Source organism: Hemicordylus capensis, chromosome 1 (assembly GCF_027244095.1).
Source record: "Hemicordylus capensis ecotype Gifberg chromosome 1, rHemCap1.1.pri, whole genome shotgun sequence".
NCBI classification, from domain to species: domain Eukaryota; kingdom Metazoa; phylum Chordata; class Lepidosauria; order Squamata; family Cordylidae; genus Hemicordylus; species Hemicordylus capensis.
This window is the reverse complement of record NC_069657.1, coordinates 57,762,647-57,779,112: the sequence shown is the minus strand read 5'-3', so window position 1 is coordinate 57,779,112 and position 16,466 is coordinate 57,762,647. Positions and strand designations below refer to the sequence as shown.

The following is a 16,466-nucleotide window of genomic DNA, read 5'->3' as shown; positions in this document are numbered from 1 at the left end:
GTTCAGAAAGCCAATTTCTTTTGACAGGAGACAAAAACAGAACAGGGAAGAGTTAAAGGAAGGGCTGTGACTGAAAAGATAACCCACTCTGGTTCAAATTACAACCATAAAACTAGCAGTTTGGTTGCAAACACAGCTTTGCCCTACAACGATTCTACATTTTAAAAGTATGAATCAACTCTTTGCATGATTATTCAGTTACATGTTGCACCACAGCCCATAGCACTCCACCCTGAAATGGACTTCACAATTCTTATGTAACAGTTTATATCCTCTGTCAGTTTTAATGAACATTTACAAAGAAGAATACGAAATACAAAGGATTTCCCCCCCCCACACACACACTAAAAATAGAGGTATATGGAGGCCAGTTAATTTTGTTCTAGAAGTTGATTTCCTCACGGAGTCTAGCTTTCCTCATGTGCATACATCTTGGGAGGGGTGGGATGGGAAGAAAAGTGACCTCCCTACATAAGCTACAAGGATAATATCTGTAAACTGATGCATGTATCACCAGTTAAGAAGATACTAGTCATCAGTAGATAAAAAACAGTTACTGTCAAAAGTTAATGACAAAGTCATACCAGTCCCATGGCCTATACCTCTGAAATTATAATATTTGATCTTGGATTGCATGGACAGGGCACAAATTTATTTTACTTATTTAGTCAATTTATATACTGCCCTTCCTAAAGTAGCTCAGGGCAGTCTATATTAAAATCAAATCAAACACATAATAAAACAGTTGAAATAAAAAACCACCACATTTAAACCAGATTAAATTTAAAATCAAAACTAAATATTAGGGATGTGTGAAAAGTTTTGGGTACAGAACAATCTGTACCCGAATCTGCCTGTTTCGGGTGATTTGTGCAGAAAACGAATCGCCCATCTGCAAGTCCCGAAAGATTTGGCTCCAAACAAATCACCCAAATGTCAGAGTCAAATGTTTTCTTCTCGAAGGCCAACCTCCCCCTGCTGGGTTACCCAGAGCTCGCCGTGGAGGGTGAGTGACTCGTGTCATCCCCCTATGCAGCGCCTCCCACGCCACAGCAGCTCATCCCAACAAAGATGTGTCACAGTCTCTGCCCCTTACTGCTGCTGACACATCCAGAGACGCACAGAGGCATCGTCGCACTGCCAGCCTGAGAATGGTAAGATGGGGCACTGCTGCTGTGCTGGCACTCAGGGCTAGGGCAAGTGAGTGCTCCCTGCATCAGGGAGGGGTTCACCCAGATGTTGCTGAGAGAGACTACAACTCCCATTCCCCACTGTTGCAATGGCTGGCCACCATCAAGACCAGAGACAATGGGAGTTGTAGTCACTCTCAGCAGCATACATCTATGGATCCCTCCCTCTTGCAGGAGCACCTGCTTGCCCAGTGCTGAGGGCCGGAAGGAAGAAGCGGCACACCATCCATCACAGAGGCAGGCTGCTGTGTGTGCGGACACAGGAACGTTTCTGGAATGCTATGTCTCACACATGCTTACGGTGAACTACACACACATGAGGGGAGCACACTGTCACAGAGGGTTTGCTTTGTTTCCTTTTAATGATGAATAGTGTTTGATTTGTTTCAACCATGCATGACACCATGAGGCCCATGATGGAGGTGGGTGACGCATCCTGGTCTGGCACCACTATGGCCCAGCACCAGCACCACCACCCATCCACAGAGGCTGTGGTTGGGGGGGGGGGAGAGAGAGAGAGTTTTGCAAGCATGATGCTGATATGAAAGAATTGCTTTCTTTCATTAACTATTTTGAACTGATGCTGAAATGAAAATGATGAATGTCAACGTGATAAAAATATGATGCTTGCTGATGCTGACAATGTGATGACTATGAGTTGTTCATGCATTTCTGTTTTGTAATGTGGTTTTCACATGTCTATTTAATGTTTGTTATCTGAGACTTTGCTTTGCTTTTTTCCACCCATGGAAGGACTGTGACTGAAGCAGCAGCAGCACATACACACATGCACCCACCTACCCCCAGCCACAGCCAAGGATGTGCTTGCTGCTGGTGCCCTCACAAATGTCTATCATGCAGACTTAGAGAGCACATAGATTCTGAGGCCATGGCCAAAATTTTAACCCTAAACCCACTAACCCTTTCGCAGAGCACACATTCACAGGTACACTATGTTTTCTCCCTACATAATCTGAAGTCTAGCAGTATATATATTATGCAATTCAAATGCCTTGGTATGGCTTGTTGTTGTGCCTGTGTTTTGGGGACTTCGTGGATGAGCACAGGACAGGTTCTTTTCTCTCTCTGTGTGTGGATTTCTTTGCAATGCAGATTGGGTCAGATTGTGACTTGTAGCATCATAATCAATTTTATTCAAAGATTGCTTGCATCTACAATAGGTTGTCCCAGTGCCACAGGCTCCGATCTGTTGCAGAAATGTCAAAATGCCAAAAAATTGTGTGCCGTTGCTGTCATCATCACTCTTCTACTTGTGTAGGTGGGAGGGGGGCCAAACTTCGCTGTTCCACTGGCAGAAAGTTGTTTTGCATTCTTACTTAACCCTCTTTTATGGGCGGGTGCCACAAATGTAGTTGTGTGTTTCTTGTTGATGAAATGCTTGGGGGAGGGAGGGCAGGGCATATTTGATGCTGTTGTTGGCCCTAGTCTGCTGCATCTGTGATATCACACTTGCTTGCTGCTGGCTGTTGCTCTTACCTGCATTGGGAGGGGGTGCATGGGGCAGTGCATTTCATAGCTGTTCATGTGCATTTCATACACACTGTTATGTGTAGATCGATTGCATTTCTTGGGGGGGGTGGGACACAGTGGTTGTGGCGAATGACACAGTGGATGTGCGTGACCTTTGGAAACCTTGTTCTTTGCAAAGCTCTGCTGTTGTTGATGTGTGCTGCATCCACCCTATGGGACAATGGGGACAGACAGTGCCCATTTCTGCCTGTGGGTGCCTCCTAGGAGTGCCACAGTGGGTCAGGTGGTACTGCCCCAATCGGTGCCTGCTTCCACTGATAGTAGCAAATGAGAGTGGATTCATTTTCAATGACAAACAATGATCCACTCATTTACTACCAGAGACTCTACACTCAGACACCTCAGAAACAACAAAACCCAGTAGCCCATGGGCTCGTGGGTATGAGAGTGGTTGGTATCCTATGTCCACTACACCACCACTTACCCTGGTCACCACAGTGCCCCTCAATTGGAATCATGGGGCTGCTGAAATCCCCATTATTCCCTATGGGGGGGGAGCTTAAAGATGTGCAAACTTCACAAATTCTTTAAAAATCACCCCTTTGCCCACTTCCTTTGAAATCTGGATAGTAGCAGGCACCCATTGGGGCACTACCACCTGACCCACTCTTCTGCCCCAGATCTGCCCCAAGGCGTGCCAACTTCAGAAATTCTTTAAAAATCAGCCCTTTGCCCAATTCCTTTGAAATATGAGTGGCAGCTTCCTTGCACCCATTGGGCACTACCACCCACCACACCCCACTCTGGGCCACCCCAGTGCCCCCCACATGGAGCTATAGGTTTGCTGGAATCACCACTATTCCCTATGGGAAAAATCTTAAAGATGCATAAACTTCAAAAATTCTTTAAAAATCACCCCTTTGTCCAATTTCTTTGGAATTTGAGTGGTAGCTTCCACCCATTAGGCACTAATACACACACCCACTCTTGTGACCCCGGGGCCCTTTTTTATTCTAATCGATTCAGAAAATTTGAGTACAAATCAAATCTGGGGTGATTTGGGGGGCTCAGATTCGGACTCAAAACAAATTGGGGGGTGTTTAACTTTGGGTACAAATTGAAATGAAAAAATCCATTCCTACATGCACATCTCTACTAAATATCATTAAAAGCCAGGCTGAAGAGATGCTCTTATATCCACGGGGAGCGCGTTCCACAACCCAGTGGTGACAAGTGAGAAAGCCTGATCCCAGGTCACCACCAGATGAACTGATGGCAACCGAAGATGGACCCCTATTGCTTAGTGAGCAGTAAGGAAGGCACTCTTGCAGGTAACCCAGACCTAAGCCATTCAGTAAAGGTAATAACCAGCACTTTGTACTTTGCCCAGAAATATATCAGCAGCCAGTGCAATTGTTTAATAACAGGCATAATGTGGTCTCTCCGAGATACCCAAGAGACCAATCTGGCTGCCCCATTTTGAACTAACTCAGAGTTCTGAACTACAAACAAAGGCCGCCCTACATAGAGGGCATTGCAGTAATCTAACCTGGAGCTTACCAGCTGGTTTACCACTGCTATTAGGTCATTTTCCTCAAGCAATGGGTGGAGTTGTCAAAACAATCACAGCTGGTAAAAAGCACTCCTCACCACAGCCTCAACCTAAGACACCAAAGTGAGACCCAGGTCCAAGAGCACTCCCAAACGACAAACCTGTTCTTTCCGGGGGAGTGTAACCTTATCCAGAACAGGAGGCTCTATCCCATCTTGCCCATTACAAGCCCCAACAACGAGCAGCTCCATCTTGTCTGGATTCAGCTTCAGTTTATTATCCCTCATACAGCCCATTACTGCCTGTAAGAAGGCATTTAAGGGGTGAATGTCATTTCCTGATATTGATGACAAGGATAAACAGATTTGCGTGCCATCAGCATATTGATAACGCACAGCACCAAATCCCTTGATGACTTCAACATTGGTGATAAAATAGAGCCCCGAGCAACTCCATATAACAGCTCCCACTTTAAAGAGCAACTGTCACCAAGTGCCACCATCTATGTATCTACCTGATAAACAGGAGCGGAACCACTGTAAGACAGTGCCTCCTATCCCCAAACCCCTCAGAAGGATACCATGGTCGATGGTACTGAAAGCTGCCAAGAGATTCAAAAGAACCAGCTGAGTCATACTTCCTCTGTGAACTCCCTGGCGAAGGTCATCTATCAGGATGACCGAGGTCGGTTCAACTCCATAGTATGCTCTAAAGCCAGTTTGAAATGGGTCTAGATAATAAATTTCTTCCAAGACCACTTGCTCCCACCCTCTCCCACCCTCCCACACCCTCTCAATCATCTTGCCCAACCGTGGGAGGTTGAGCCTGTAATTATCCATCACCAGGGGATCCAGAGTGAGCTTCTTAAAAATGGAATTAACCACTGCTTCCTTCAAACAAGATGGTATCCTGCCCTCCCTCAGTGAGGTATTAATGATATCTACTAGGCCAGCTCGAACAACCTCCCTGAAAGATGGAATCAGCCATGTTGGGCAAGGATCCAAAGAACAGATGGTAGGCCATACTGCTCCATGCAGCTATTCCACATCCACAGGAGTCACAAACAGAAACTGATCCAATCAGTGTTCCCTCTAACAGGAATTCCCAGATGTTGTGGACTACAACTCCCATAATCCCCAGCCAAAGGCTATTGCACCTGGGGATGCTGAGAGCTGTAGTGAACAAGATTTGGGAATCCCTGTTAGAGGGAACACTGGATCCAATCTAACCTTGCAAGAGGGATTGCTAGACACCTCCCTAACTGGCCCTGTGGAAATACTGGAGTCCAGATCGGATGTGAAATATTTTATTTGCAAACAGCTCATTGAATGTGTCACAGAAATACATTGTTTCCAGAAATGGACTTGAAACAGAAGGGGCTTGAGTTAAACCCCTCACAATCTGGAACAGCTCTGCTATATGAGAACTTACAGTCAATACATGCAGAATAAAATCGCTTCCTTGCTGCATGTATTGCCACAGCATAGGCCTTCAAATTGGCTCTATGCTGTACCTTATTCAATTCAATATGAGTCCTCTTCCATTTGCACTCCTGTCGTCTACTTTGCCGCTTCAGCTCCCATAGCTCTTCCATATACCATGGAGCTAATTTTGAAGTTGGTCAGAACGATCAGGGTCTACTGCCCTGGTAAATTCCCTGTTCCAGGTATCCACCAGGGCATCGACAGATTCACTGGCAGAACTAACTCCCAAACTTTCTAAGCCCCTTTGGAATCCTACTGGATCCAGCAGCCTTCTCGGGCAGATCATTCTACCACCCCTGCAGGGGTCAGACATGACTGCGAGACTAACCTTAACCAGTAAGTGGTCCGTCCATGACAATGGGGAAACTACAGAAGACCTCACCCACGGAACCCCCCTGATCCGAGCAAAAGACCAAATCCAGCATGAGACAAGCAATATGGACTGGTCCTACGACTAATTGAAATAGGCCCATAGTTGTCATGACCACTATGAACTCCTGAGCAGAACCGGACAAGTACCAAAGTGGACGTGAAAATCACCCAGCAGCAAAATCCTGGGCAACTCTAACACCAACTCAGTGACCAGCTCCAACAGCTCAGTTAGGGACCCTGTTAGGCAGCGAGGTAAATGGTATACCAACAAAATCCCCAATCTATCCCGAGTCCCCAATCTAAGGTACTCACACTCAATATAAGTCAATTCTCTCATAGGGACTCTGATAAGGGAGATGTTATTCTTATGGATCATAGCCACTCCTCCACCACCACCCCACCCACTTCCCATAACCTGCTCAGCAACCTTAGGGGAAGAGGTTAGGCCCACACAAGACCACTGGCCAAACCAGGTCTCAGTTATACAAGACAGGTTGTCTCCTTTATCCACGATCAGGTCATGGGTGATTTTGGTCTTATTTTGAACCATCCTGGCATTATAGAGAAACATGATTAGATTCAGTGGGGAGTTAGAACTATTCCCCAAGGCCCAAGAGCTGACAGGGCAGACAGAAAGGAAAACAGTAATTAGATTACTGGACTCTCTTCCCCTGTAACAGCATGTGGGCCTGCCAACACCCAATCCTCTATTCCCCACTACTACCAAAATAAAAGGTAAAGGTAAAGTGTGCCGTCAAGTTGCTTTTGACTCCTGGCACCCATAGAGCCCTGTGGTTTTCTTTTGGTAGAATACAGGAGGGGTACCATTGCCTCCTCACATGCAGTATGAGATGATGCCTTTCAGCATCTTCCTATATCGCTGCTGCCCGATATAATGCCAGCGGGGATTCGAACCAGCAACCTTCTACTTGCTAGTCAAGCATTTCCCCGCTGCACCACCCACAATCTCATCGAACATGCCCCCTACTCCATCCTTAACAAGAGAGCCCAGAAACATCCCTGTAAAGTAGCCTGGTACAAACCACTTTTAAAAAACCACACTAAAAACTAAAACTAAACCTCAAGGACCTTGAGCAAAACTCCCCCTTAGACCTCAGTGACATACCAAAGGTTGACCCATTTCGGTGGCCGTCTGCAGGTGCCCATGCTGGTAGCAACACCTATGGCTGAGCCTCTGGCTTGTCTCTGTCCTTTTAAGCCAAACTCCCCAGACCCTACCTCTTACATGGATTCCAGAACCTGACTGATGAAACTGGCCCCCAGAGCAGCAGCTTGTTAGGGCAATCAGGAGAGTGGCTCAAGCTGGCAGAAAGAATTCAAGCAGCAGGTCTTCTCTGCTGCTCAAGGCCTGGATAGGACTGAATCCCTGTTATCAATGTTTTAAACTGGAAAGATAACCAATGTCATCAGTCATTCTTATCAGTTTGCATAGATAAGCAATAGCTATTACTTAATGCTTCTGATCATTTTTACTATTTATCTGTAGCAATTTCTAAGCATGGCATTGAATAATGTCTACTAGTGGGCTGACTTTTGTTAGGCAGATTATTGATCATGGCCACAGATACTTGTGTTAATGCTTCAATGGCCAAGAGATATTCCTGAATGTGGGGCTTAGTGGTTGAGAGTTTAGCAGAAACCTGAACTGACAATTTTAAAAAAGTCTTTAAAGACACATCTGTTCACCCAGGCTTTTAACTTATACTGTTTTAATTGTTTTTAATGTTGTTTTAGAACATCGTTTTAAAATTTTAAAATTGTTGTGTTTTAAATTTCTTGTTTTTGTTTTTAACTAATGTTTTCATGTTGTTTATATCTTGTTGTAAACCGCCCAGAGATGTAAGTTTTGGGCAGTATAAAAATATGTAAAATAAATAATAAATTAAAAAAACAAAATGTCATCAACTCTTTGAACCCCTGTTCAAAACTATTCTATCTAAGCCATTTTCCAACTGATCTTTACCACGTTTGCAGGGGTGCTATCTCTTTTCACCTAGTGAATGTGTGCTGATGGCCAGGCAGATTAGACAAATGGTATTTATTTTATTAGTAACAGAATATTCAGGGCTTAAAATGGTAAAACGTTGAAAACACTCTCCAGCTTAACTATATTATTTTGCACAATCTTTGGGCTCTGTTCTGAAGGCTGTTAGCCCCTCTGCTTTGTCACCACTGCAGCCCATTTTTCTTGGCTTCCTTATCTTCACAGTGCAGGTAAATATAGGGTGAACCCCACTCCTTCCTGTGTTCCTGGAAGTATTCTATTTTTCATCCCCAAGTTCCCTCCACCATCTTGGGGGTGTGTGTGTGAGAAAGTATAAAGTATCAACTAGCTAATTTAGAATCTATTCTTTACCAGAAGAGTAGGAAAGGGTTGTGTGTTTTTTTAACTCCATATTCAATAAAAAAAATTTATTTGGAATTTTATGCCTGTGGTTGTTACTTTCTGGGAAACTGTCTGCTTTATAACCTTAGTAAGGATGTGCACAAAATGGATTTTGCATTTTGTTTTGAGCTTAAAACAAAGCTCAGATGGCCAAACCATTTTGTTGACACAGCGGCCAAAACAAAACTTGAAACGTTTCAAGTATTTTGGCCCTAGTGAACAATGGGGAAACACAAAACACCCCATTGTTCCACATGGGTATCTCCTAGGGACACCAAAGTAGGTTGGGTGGTAGGACATGATGTGTGCTACCTACCACCCAACCCACAAAAGAAATGGGCAAGTAGGCAATTTTAAACCAATGTTTAACCTTTCCCCCAAACCCCCATAGGAACCTGAAGTTGCTCTAGTTTTTGTTCCCCCCTCCCTCCCCACAGTCAAATAAGGGGTACAGTTGCCCATGACAACACTTGATTTATATGAAAACAAGCCAACCAATCAGCAAGGAGACTGCAAGCCAATTGGAAGCCAATGCCAGAAAACCAATCAGGAAGGGAAGAATAGGCCTCCAAAATGGCACTCGATCAAAATGAGGTTGTTTTGTTCAGAGCGCAAAACAGCCCATTTTGAGTCAAAATGTTTGGCACATCCCTAAACCTTAGCCTAAAAGGTCCCCAAAGGAATTAGTTTTCATGATGATCAGATTTATATATAACACATATATCACACATTATATACCACACATTCATTAGTGCACATCCTGAAATACACATTCAAGTTGAAGTCAAGCTGCTTCAGCCCTACATCCAGTATTCTTACTTGGTGCTATGTGGCAATAGAGAGCTTCGCATTGTGTAATAAATGTCCATATAAAAAGGTACACCCCATTCCAGATTAAGTATATTAACATACAAATCAATGACCTGATGGACTTTCCCCCTACCGTATTACTATAATAAGGAAATAGAGAATAAAAACTATTCACTACCCTAACTACAACAGTCAGGGGGCAGGATATTAAACTTCTTTCTTCAGTAGCCCATATAGATTCATGAGTAGCAAAGATTAAGAAATTTAACCTAAAATACACACACACACTTTCCCCACAATTTTATTCTAGGAGATGCAGATTCTCTAATCCTATTTATGAAATTTTATTAGTGTTCCTTTCCAACTTTAAAAAGCAAACTTCTTGTTAAATCTTCTAATCCATTTCTCTCTTACAAGGCTTTGTAAGAAATTAATGAGGTCATATTTACTTCTTAACTGACTGTATGATAAGACAATCAATGCTCAGTTCTTTCGTGTGATGAGTGTCTTCCAAGTGTAAATTACAATTATCTTTTAAGACTGGCCAGTCTTTCAAAAGCAAGGACTTTCAGCTAGGGTTTTGGTTTTTTAATCCTTAAGAGGACCAAATCTGACCAAGACATTGTCACTAAAATTGCAAAAGAAAACAAATAGCTTTGTTTCCAATTCAGATCTTTGAAGTGAAACCTGCTTTTTTAGTCTTTATTGATCTAACAAGCGCACACATAAAAATAGATTTGCAATCTACTCCTATTTTGTTAGATGCAAGAACTTGTGGTTTCTCTGTACTTGTTTCATCATTTTGAGCAGTTGTCTCAATTATATTGCAACATAAGGAGACATATACATATAAGGAACAAGTCCTCTTTAGCTAGATGTCAAGCGTAACTCTGCCTTCCCCTAATGTCTAATATCCTGCCAGTTGTCAAGATCACTTTGAAAAACTGCAAGATATATCCCAATACTAAAAAAGAATGATAAAAACAGCAGCAGAAAAAAAAAAAACAAAAAAAAAAACAAAAAAAAACACCCAATTTTAGTTTGTACAAGATGGTGAACAGTGATACTGTGTTCAATCACTCAAGTCAGGGCTTGACATATCCCAGGTGGCAGGGAGCCTAGACTAGGATATTCAGTGGTAGAATTGTTTAATAAAATCTTTATTTGTCCCTCACAGCCCTATTTCTGTTCTAAGAGTGTTACATGTAAAGGGGATAAACCGATAAAGAGATGCTCATTTGCCCTGCACAATGGCTATCATATTTTGTCAAGTGTCCATTGTCCAGTTGCTAAATATTTGAGCTGGCTCCTAGTTCCAAAGAAAATTTGTCAACTGCGTTAGACACACCAAGGGGGAGAAAAAAATGACCTAGGACTATGAAAACCACCACTAACCCTTTAAATATGTATGACTCTTAGTCCACCAGTCTGTTCTTAATACATTTTCCAGCTACTGATACATTCAGGATTTCTTTCCTAAAGTAAAGCTGCACCCTTTTAACCATATGCAGCAACCTTAAAATTCCCACTCCACAGAGCCACATCAGCATCTACAATGCTGCTGCAGCTCAATAAGCTTCACCCGTTTTTGCAAAGCTGGGATTTGTTCTCTCTTCCACCTCCTTTTAGAGACAAAGACTGAAATATTGTCTATGTAGCTATTCAAGCACACCAGTAGTAGTGCTAGTGGTATCAAGTTTGCTTGTTGATATAAAACAAAAGAGCCAAGTACATACAGAAATACATTGGACATAAACATTTCTAAGTATAATCTTCAATACATGTAAATTGTTCCTTTCCAATAATCCAGTTAAAACAAAGACAGATGTCAAGCAAATTACACAACTCAAGAGCTGGGCAATGATACTGGTGTAATTGGGACCACACTGGGAAAGATGATTGATATTAATTCATAGCTGCTCAAGAAGCTTTGCTGACTCCAGTCTTCCTAGCACTATCACTAAAGGGGAATTTGTGTACACAGCATCTCTCAAACAGAGCAAGCAGACACCTAGCATGGGCTCAGAAACATTTTATTCTGTGCATACCATTACCTAGGGGGCACAGACTGTCAAACCCACATGAACTCACATTTCAGATAAAAGGATGCTCTTTTCATCTTGCTTTTTTCTACTCCTCCATTATAAACCATATGAACCATATAAACCATAAGAGAGCCAGCGTAGTGCAGTGGTTAGAGTGGTGGACTAGGACCGGGGAGACCCGAGTTCAAATCCCCATTCAGCCATAAAACTAGCTGGGTGACTCTGGGCCAGTCACTCCTGTCTCAGCCTAACCTACTTCACAGGGTTGTTGTGAAAGAGAAACTTAAGTATGTAGTACACCGCTCTGGGCTCCTTGGAGGAAGAGCAGGATATAAATGTAAAAATAATAAATATGAAGCTACCTCATACCAAGTCAGACTATTGGTCCATCTCACCCACATTGTCCACTGGAACTGGCAGTGGCTATCCAAGATCTCAAGCAAGTCTTCCCTAGGCTTGCTACCAGATTTTTTAAAATAGATCTGCCCGAGAGTGCATGTGAAATGTTTAACATGCAAGTACACTGTTTGTATCCCTATCAGAATACATTTATCTGTATGTAGACAGTCTACAATGTATGTACACAGCATAGTTGAAGGCTACAATCATAACCTGTTTTCTCTAGTACGAAGCTAGCCTTTTCTCTACGTTTCTCAAGTATAAAGCTAGCTTTCTATGTTGCCAGTGCAAAGTATTTCATTACATGTACCTCACCACTTGTTGCCTGGGAGCCCAAGCCATTGTACATGGAGCTCCCAAGCAGACTCCCATCCAGGCACTAACCAGAACCAGACTTACTTAGATTCAGCAAAGTTGCTGCATCATGTATCTTCAGACCATGCTCTGAAACCAAGTTGTTTCTGCTACACACACATACCCTGACTGAATACAATAGCATAATAAACAAATTGACAGAAGCAGTAATATTTAGCCTTCCTTATTTCACCTTCTCCTTTCTACATGCTCGACAAGCATATTTCTCAACACAACAGGCATTTTTAAGGTGCACGTTCAAGTTCTGTGTTGTTAATAATAATAGCAACAACAATAATAATATTATTATTACATTTATATCCCGCTCTTCCTCCAAGGAGCCCAGAGCAGTGTACTACATTTCTCCTCACAACAACCCTGTGAAGTAGGTTAGGCTGAGAGAGAAGTGACTGGCCCAGAGTCACCCAGCTAATTTTATGGCTGAATGGGGATTTGAACTGGGGTCTCCTTAGTCCTAGTCCAGCACTCTAACCACTACACCACGCTGGCTCTGTTACTCAAACCATTTTCAGCTCAGTCCTGAGCATGTAACAGAAAGCCTCAATAAGTTCAACGGGACTTCCTTGGGAATAAGTGTGCACAAAATTGCAGTTTTAAAGCGCCCCTTTTATACTAATACAGTAGATAAAGGGTATGGTTTTCCCTTCACTTTTAATCTATTTTTAAATACATAACATTCCTTATTCTTCTTCATATTGGGAGTTGAACATAGAGCCCAGAGAATGGCATTTACTTTATAGTAATTGATTCTGAGTAAGAAAATAAAGGTGAGCTTACTGATTCCTAAACTAGTGATATTTCATTCATTAGGAGGTTGCATTCATTCCACAGCTTCCAAGTTTATATTATACAAGACTATATATTTGTCGTTTACCCTAATTTATCCAGAATAACCACAATCTTATTCCATGTTATGATCACGAAAGAAGAGGAAAATATTTACTTAACATGCAAGCACACACTGAAAAAGGAGTTTTATTTTAATAGTCACCACGTTTTAACCACAGAGTTTGACAGGGAACAACTCATCAGCCTTAACGGATCTCAGATTTGTGCTTAGTTCTGCAAGCAGTATCTGGTGTCTATTTCACATAGCTTGAAGGCCAGGCAGCCTATGAGTTCCACTCACACCTTCTCCAGGAGGAACAAACATATGTCCTTTGGCTTGGAAACTTGGGAGTCTCTCTTCTTTCAAAACCCTTCCCAAATGTATAAGGGTTTCTGACACTATTGGACCTCAACAGCTCCCCACCTCACGAGTCCCTCCTTCCTAGGAGACTTAGTAACAATACCTCAGAACTTTTAACTGAGTGCCTGCTGCCTTTTGTTAAAGGAATCCCCAAGCAGGATGCCCCTCACAATCCCTCCCATTCTTGCAAAATGCCCTAAGTCGCCTCTCCACCCACAGAAAACTGCATACCCCCAATAAAGGCTGCTCATCTCAGAGGGGCAGAAACCCCCTCCACACCCTTTAGCCAGCAGCAGGATTGCTCTCGTCCCATATGTCCAACCGCTGCCCCGCAAAGGGGTGACTCCCATTCAGTCAGAGTCTGGCTTGCTCCCTCCCTCCCGTCTGTCCCCAGAAAGAAGGAACTGCCTCACCCACAGTCAGCTCAGGTTACCTGGCCGGCCTGCACGCAGCCAGCCCAGGGGGAAGCCTCTTGCCTCTTCTCTCTCTGCTCAGGGTGGGGTCCTGCCTGGGCTGCCACCGCGGGACTGGTCTGGGATTCACAGCCGAGCACTCCCTCCCTCCCTCCGTCCGCCCGCTCGCCTGAGCCAGGGAAATCCACACCCTCCCTCTCCTCCGTCGAAGGGAGGAGGAGCTGCGGCGGCCAGAGGCGACCTCCTTCTCTCTCCCTTCCTCTTGGGAGGCGGGTTGAGGCAGCGCTCAGGGGCGTGTAATCGGCCCCGGAGCCATCGAGCACCCGCTGTGGTAAAGCGCAGGCCTGACGCTTTCGCTGGACTGGAGAACAGCGCGGCTGAGGTTGCTTCTGCAGCCGCAGCTCGGCATCACTTTGGGACTCGGGGGGAATCCAGCTCTCCCGGCTTGCGCGGGCACGCTCCCATCATACAACCAGACGCACGCTTTCTCCTCTGCCTCGGCGGCAACGCATAGCTTAATATGCTTTGTATTTTTGGTACCCATTTATATCCGTGTGTTTTAAACTTTCACTCGCCTAGTGTTTTTGTTTTGGGTGGGAATTTAAGACTTGGGTGGGTTTTTTTTGTTGGTTGGTTTGTTGCAGTAATCGCCAGGTCAGAGCCAACAGTACTGCTCCGCTCCTCCTCTTGCCCATCTTCTGCTCTCACGCACTTCTATTCTCCCTATTAGGGCTCAAAAAGACACTCTCACCGGTGAGCTCATTTGAAATCGGCCCAGGCCCCACCCCACCGCACTCTTGGTTCAAAGTTTTTTATTTCATTTCCTTCTCGGAAATGCAGGAAAAAGAGGGAGAGCAGGGAATGCTAAAACCCCTGCAGTTAGCAACGGAAAGATAGTGCTCCGGAAAGGGAAGAGCCTTTCTTTTTAGCCTATTTCATGTTGGCTTTCCAGATTGATAGTCTTCATTTTCAGAGAACATTTCCTTGAGCCTTTTAGAACAGCTCAGTTCCTTCCTTAACACACTTCCACAACTCAAGAGCCCTTTCCTGTTGAAATATATTTGATCTGACAGCAGTGCTATATTTCTAATTGCAGCCACACACAGACTCAAGTTAATGAAGCCCCCTAAACATTTTTGAATGTAAGTTCAATATGAGAGAGTCTTGGTTTCCTGATTAGCATACTCTATTAATATTTATTTATTACATTTTATATCCTGGTTTTTCCCCAAGAAGCCCAGAGCGGTGTACTACATTTTCTCCTCACAACAACCCTGTGAAGTAGGTTAGGCTGAGAGAGAAGTGACTGGCCCAGAGTCACCCTTAGGTACAGATCTCAGGCTATTTGCAGCAAGTAAATTAGAATAAACCAAGACTCATCAGTTTGGACTTCATGGCCAGTGTTGGTTTATTTTAACCCAGATAGGATGTAGATACTCGCACAGGGATGGGATTGGTAAGCATGTGTTCCCAAGGCTCAGGGATGTCACACACAGACCAGTTTTAACCAAGGCTCTGCACATCAGAAATAGCCCTGTCTCTACTCTGTGTAGGATCCAAAGACCAAATTTTCTCTAAAGTAAATGTAAGGATTTTTTAAACAAAAAACTGAACCACATCCCGAAAATGTGAAACAATGTGAGTCACTTAATTCATTCCCTTTGTAGTTATTACTCATAATGATCTAATCAGATAACACTGGCTCTAATGTGAAGCCATTCTTCAACATTAAATGCATCAGCAGAGAAATCAGTGTTTACTAATTGTACAAAGGATATGCTTCAGCAATAATGCATTACTTTTTAAAAATCTTAATAATTCTTTAAATCAGTGGCTGACATTATGATGAAAATTACCAAAGTTAGGCAATGCCAAACTTGTCCTTTTAATTTCAATGGAACTAATTTGAATAATTTTCCTCATCAGGTCCGCCAGTAACAACTGCAGTGCAGGAACAGTTCACAAATGGCTTAGTGACCTATTGGAACATTTTATACAACCATGCAGAGGTGCTCTTAGCTACAGACCTTGGGAATCTGGTCTGTGGCCTCCTGCCTCCATTGGGGGGGGGCAAATGTTCCCCAGAGCCCTGCCGTTGCCCTGCACCTGCAGCACCGCCACACCGATATTTGCCATTTGTGCGGCTGGGGGGTGGGGGTGAACCAAGCAGCAGGCCTTACCCATGGTGGCGGTGGCAGGCGCAGCGGTTGGTGGGCTTTTCCGTCAGGGCACACCTGCCCATGTTGCCCAGGAAAGAGTGGGTGAGAAAGTGGAGCATCTCGCTGCTCTGCTCTGGGAAGCCACTGCTCATTTCTCCAAAGAGGCTGCGGATGAGCCTGCTGCCTAGCGAGAGAGGGAAGGAGGACAGGCAGGCGAGTGGGGGTGGATAGGGATGCTAATTGGAACTACTGCTTGCTTTCTTGCTTCGGGAAGAGTGTGAGGCTCTGGGGAGGCCACCCAGAACATTTAGCACACACACACACACCCCGGAGACAGGAGAAACGGCGGGGCAGCTGCAGGTATTGAAAAAATAATAATTTAAGGGGGGTCCTCACGGCAGAGGGGCCTCTAAAGTCCTTCAGGTCTGGGCTGATTCTGGACCTAGGTGTGCCACTGCAACCATGATTTCCATATATGGTTATTTTCTCCTTTGAAGGCTGAAAGGGAAGTGTGGTGATATCTTAAGTTGTCTCTACGTGCAAATTCTCCCCTTGGGCTCTAATTGCTTGTAACTAGTTG

General features: G+C 44.0%; 1 protein-coding gene across 7 annotated transcripts in view; it reads right to left on the bottom strand.

Moving 5' to 3' along the window:
• Positions 1 to 13,969, bottom strand: part of HEATR5A (HEAT repeat containing 5A) — a 119,830-nt gene extending 105,861 nt beyond the window's left edge. For 3 of the 7 annotated variants that reach the window (XM_053284331.1, XM_053284336.1, XM_053284337.1), the window contains exon 1: positions 13,728 to 13,969. The gene's annotated coding sequence lies outside the window, so the exon portion shown is untranslated. Of the gene's footprint in view, positions 1 to 13,545; positions 13,634 to 13,727 lie in introns of those variants that run through there. The other 4 variants (XM_053284333.1, XM_053284332.1, XM_053284334.1 and 1 more) reach the window with 4 other exon arrangements.
• Between the last annotated feature and the right edge of the window lie 2,497 nt (positions 13,970 to 16,466).